The following is a 6,000-nucleotide window of genomic DNA, read 5'->3' on the forward strand; positions in this document are numbered from 1 at the left end:
TAATATAACCCGTATTCGAAAATTCCTTTACTCGAGTCATTCTCGATCTCAACCTTTGAAAGTCATATCTGATTCACAAGTATTCCTGAAACCGAAACTAGTACAACACATAACCACGCAATCAAATTGTTCACAGCAGACTCCCCTACTTGACTCAAAGCCATAGAACAAAACATTCTATAACTCAAAATGCCCATACTCTATTACTTCCATAATACCCCGGTAAGATTCAACTAAATCCTTCATAAGCTCATGTAACACAAACCATATAATACCTCCAATCATCTGCTAAGCTCGCATTTATCCTCGTGACGGTCAGGTCAACTTTCTCAACTATCCAAACTCAAATTGCAACACTTATACCCACTGGTAGAAAAGAAAGCCTCCACACAACATCATAAGTATCACACATTCGTAGATTACCCCACAGGTGATAACCCACCTGCTTAGCCTCGAACTAACATCTCTTTATACCCTTTCACAGCCACAACTACTACACAATCACTTAAACTTCCTGAGTCTGAACTTATCAACAAGACATGAAAATCTTCTTCATTCCACAAATGAAATAACACGAAAGAATCTCTCAAAAATCTTCATAACTCAAGACTGTATGACACATCCATAGTAATCGAGCATCCAATAGTCCTTTTCAAATCTCAAGCAAACTATTCGCGTCACATTCAAACTATCTGAACATATCCCATAGTCACATCCTACTCATCATATAGTCGTCCAACCACTCACCGAGTCACCAGTCCCACTCATAGGGACACCACTAGACAGAAGTCCAAAAGCACATGCTCACACAACTGAAAGTACCGAGCCTAAGCTATGGTCTAAATCAGGCCTCAAGTCCTCCAGACTAGCCCATCATCAAAACACAAAAAACACATCTCGCACCTCATCCATTAAATCCACAAGTTGTCGATGTACAACTGATAATGAGTGCTCACATGCATATATGAGTGACTGGAAGAAATTCAAAAAGATACTCTTCAAGCTGAATTAATGTCTCACGATAAGGAAACAAAGATGGAAAGTTTATCCTAAATGCCCTGTAGCCTCTCGAAGATAGGTATGGATGTCATCATACCGATCCGCAAGACTCTACTAGACACTTGCTCATAACTCGTATAACCTATGAACCTAGAGTTCTGATACCAACTTGTCACAACCCAAAATCTAACTAGTCATGATGACACCTAATTTAACCCGCTAGGTAAGCCAATTTAATAATAATCCGATTTCAAATGAGATCTACTAAGAAAATAATGATAATATAATTGAATTCTTATACAAAGAATCCCCAAGGACTGGTAGTACAAGTCATGAGCTTCTTAGATTTAGAGTTTACAAAGCTAGTATGAAATAAATACACCATCTGTTTGAAATGTACAGAAAACATTATTTATAAATCTAAAGCTACCATGAACAAGAGGCAGCTACCACCGGAAATGTAGGTTCATCTTCACAGCCAGCCTCTGCCATACACAACAATATCAGTTCCAAAATCTGCACACAAGGTGCAGAAGTGTAGTATGAGTACAACCAACCCCATGTACTCAATAAGCAACAAACCTAACCTTAGGTTGAAAGTAGTGACTGTTGCACCCTATTTTGCACTAGTCAAGACATGATTCAACTTGTGGTTTATTTGTTGTTGATGAAAGAGAGTAGCCACCTAATATTTAAAGGTATACTAGGGTACATATTTAATTACTAAGTCATGTTATTTATTAGTTTGCTAACCGATGAGATTATGGGTAAGGGTTCTTTTTCTTTTAAGGGGGAGGTGTTAGGCACCCCTTAAATTCTACCTAAGGTAGCTCCATAAGATTTAGACTAAGTTTGGGATCAATTATTTTATAAAAGGCTTTGACTAAGGAATGTTGCTTACAGTATACCTAAGTATGATATCGATAGAAAGAATGTGAGGTCCTAAAGGGATATGAGTTTATGAAGAGGTTTATAAGAGATATTAAAAGAGTCTTGAAATTGGTACATAAATGGTCTAGATTTTATAAGTTTATAAAATATTGAGTTATAAAAATACTTTGATTTGGGGAATGGTTAGTTACATAACTCTAATGGATGTCTTGCACGAAAGTGAGCCTAAAATTACCTCAGATTCGGAGGGTTTTCAAAGAAGAGGTTGTTTGCTGAAAATTCCTTAAAGGTGGCAATTCTTGAAGTTCTAATTTTCCTTCTTTTGAAAATGAAGTTGAAATCTAATTTTTCCTTTTTGAAATAGAGATGCTATTTTTCTAAGTTCTGGATTTTGAAAATCTTTCAAGGGAAGGAGGGTGAGTGAAACACAATAATAATTTGTGGGAAATTATAATTAGTGAGTTAAGGATCTACTTCTAACTAATTTCCCTTTTAAATCCTATATTTTTAAGGCTTGACTAAGTTCATATGATACTAAAGCATGAAAGAAAAGCATGTGTTCCAATATATGGTGGTATATACATAAGACATAGAACAACAAAAAAGACATAATAAATACAACTATTATTAAACTAATAGAAGCGATAAATTAAATTAATGAGACAGTAATAATGATGAAGGATTTGAGAGAAAGAGGACTGGACTCTGTGATTGAGCCTTAAGAAGGTAGGTCCAGCGGTAAAGAAACGCGAACACATTTGACTTTGGACTCCTGGACGAGATGCAATGAGGCTGGAATTGGGCATGAGTTCATCATGAACTCAGAGGCCCAAATAGATGTACATGTCAAAAATAAGAAGGTCATTAGACATATATCCAATATATTCAACGTGTTCGAACCATAAATCATACTTTGATGCATATGACAATTATACAAACATATAATTTAAGCAAGAATAACATTAATATGGTAGAGAAAATTATATATTAATGTGGTGGTTTTACTTAGCAATTAATTCGCATTGGAAACCTTTCATTATCATTAAACACTAAACACTTAAAGAACTAAATCTGTCAATGAATTAAGAGCTAAGGAGGGAGCCGCACTCGAGGTCGATGCTCCCTTTGGATCCCCCGACACTTAAAAGCTCATAAGGGACTCAAGGCCCATGGCAATGCTTGTGTCGAGGAGGGCAGCCCAACCTAGAGTCGAACTTCGCTGCCAAATACCCTTAATCACTAACGACATATTTTCCTTACGGTTTTAAGTGCCAATGAGGCCCTTCCAATGCAAACTAAGTACTAAAGTATTACTTTCCACAAAAAATATATTTTTCTCTTAATGAAAATAACACAAGAGAATACATATTACTTTTAATACTAAATAGGGGACACATATCAAGGAAACCTAAAGGGGAGGGGCTGAGTTTAGAATACACACCATTGCAAGAATGAATCATTAAGGCATAACATATTCAAACAGGTATTAATAACATTATTTGGCACCTTAAAGACATCAAAGTAGATTCAAACCAATATCAATAGTCAGCCATTGTTACAGAGAGGCTGTCAAAGTCATGGGATTAAACTCTCATCATGAGTACCAATTCACAAGTTCAAACATGGCACCCCTAAGGTCTTAAAAAGGGTCATGATTCTAACAGTATTAGCAAGTCAATGTGTTCAGATAATATCAACAAATGAACTTCATAAGGTTTGAGAGTCAAGTTAAACTTCAAGTTAACAATGAAGAGGAGGACTAAGCATCACTCAAAGCAAAACATGGTGTTACAGAGTTAAGCAAAGACGCTAGCAACATTCAGTCAACTGTTCATATGCAGAATAAATGAGGTAGTGATCTCATACAGGTAAAGGAACTTTACACATTATAGAACCAAATTGATCATGCAAATGAAGAAAGGAAATGGAAAATATTGCATCAAAACAAGTTCAAATTCAAACATAAATCTAGTTCAGCATATAGGTATGAAGTAATCACGCTTCAACTCCTAAAAGGGTCACTTGATTATAACCTAGTGTCTAAGTCCTTTCTTCATGGAAGATAAGTTAAATATAGATGCATGCAAACTTTACAAAAATTAACCGGAGCTCAAAAGATTAAGGACATGGATGTATTGCACATATGTGTGAAGATCTCAACTGATTATGAAACAAACAAACTTAGTTGTGCAGCAATTACTAGTTGACTTTATTCAAACAAAATCATGACGTACACTAAGAAGAGGGAAATAGTTTAACCTTAAAAGAATATATATATATATATATACAGCAAAAATTCATGAGAAGAAGACAGCTTGATGCAAATAAGATAGTTTTCTAGGCATACAACAGTTGAGCATGATCATGATAAATTTATAGTGATAGCCCAAAAATTACTCTAAGAGTTAACAGGTGCAGATACAGAGAAGAAAGCATCTAAACACTCAGATTCTTTCAACTTAGTTAAGTGACGTGCACATATTGAGTTTTCAAGTGTACATCAGTTAAGATTATCAAATAATAAACTTGATCATAAACAAATAAGATGCAGGGAATAATATGCAAAAGTGAACATTAGAATAGTATCACCGGTGAAAGAAAAACATGAACATGATTGGTTTAACAATGATAATAATAAAAATAGAGTAAGGACCGTAGTGGTAACTCAGAGGCAGTTTAACAAACACAGGCAGACAAGAAAGTATTTAGACATTATAAGTTCAAACTTAAGGTTAAGAAGCAGGGATATAAGTCTTGAACAAGTTTAGGTTTCATTTTAGCAATTACTATCATGTAGTAAACATAGCTTCCAAAACTCACAAATTTACAGAAGTGCAATAAAACAGAGATGAGTTTATTGTAAGTCACTAAGAACTATGAAGTTTATATTGAACATAAACATATAAGAATTTAGGCATGAAGACTGTAGGAAAACTCAGAACAAAGATCAATAATTATCATTTACCTAATCGATTATTATATTAGAGAATCATAACAGAACAAGATGATCATAAATGGTTGTCAAACTAACAAAACATAAATATCAAATATGTCAAACACATATAGCATCATTATAATCTACAAAACTTAATATCGACATATCTAAATCATTTAGAGAGATGAATGAAAGAAAAGGGAGAGAAAGATGTTAGCCTTTTCGAGGGCAATAGACCAAACAAACTCTTTTTGTTGCTCAAAATCCCAAAACTCCCAAGTTCAAATTAGCAATAGAACTCAGCAAAAGAGAGGGAAAATAGTAAGAAAGCCAAAACTAGAAACCCTAAATTTCTTAGTGTCTTTATATGCTTAGTGTGTTCGTATCTATATGTGTGTATGTCTGTTAGGTGAGAGCATTGAAGACCCCTTTTTATAGTGGCATTCAATACATCTAGTGTTCAACAATATTCAAAATAATAGTGGAAGATGACGCATGGTAGATGATGATAGAAAATCGAGTGAAAATCAAAAAGAAACAGAGGGAAAAACAAGGTTGATTTTACCTGAGAAGAGGGATTGATCGTTGAAGGCTTTGGACCAATGGTTAAGGCCCTAATATCCAGAGGTCACTGAGTTTGACCTCTGGACTTCGAATCCTCATAATAAACTCTGAGACGACTCCATGCATGCTCCGATTTGAGAGAACACGAAGGAGAAACGGATATTTGATGTTGCATTCTTGAGTCTAGGGTTTCAGAATTTGGACGTTTGAATTTGTTATTGAAAAAGGGAAGTTGCAGCAGGATTCGCGGATTTCAGAAGGCAAGAGGTAACTTCAGGCTTCGACTTTGACTTATGAGAGAAAATCAAATTATTTCTCCTTTGAGCTTAGGGTTTCGAATTTAGGGGTCTTGGATTTGTAATTAAAAAAGAGAATATTAAGCAAGAGTCATAGTGTAGCAGGGACAAGGGAGATGATTTACAGTATTTTTGAATGACCATGCACGCATTGGTGCAAGGTTCTGAGAGTGATGTTTTGATTGAGTGGAGAGGAAAGAGAGAGGAAAGGTAAATGAGGGTGGCAGGGCGTGGGGGAAATGATTAGGGTTTTCGGGTAATTGGTGGTTGGTCTTTAGTCTTAAAGGTGAGAGACGAAACGGGAGCCGTTGGATC

The sequence above is a fragment of the Nicotiana tomentosiformis genome, chromosome 9 (assembly GCF_000390325.3).
Source record: "Nicotiana tomentosiformis chromosome 9, ASM39032v3, whole genome shotgun sequence".
Classification (NCBI taxonomy): Eukaryota; Viridiplantae; Streptophyta; class Magnoliopsida; order Solanales; family Solanaceae; genus Nicotiana; species Nicotiana tomentosiformis.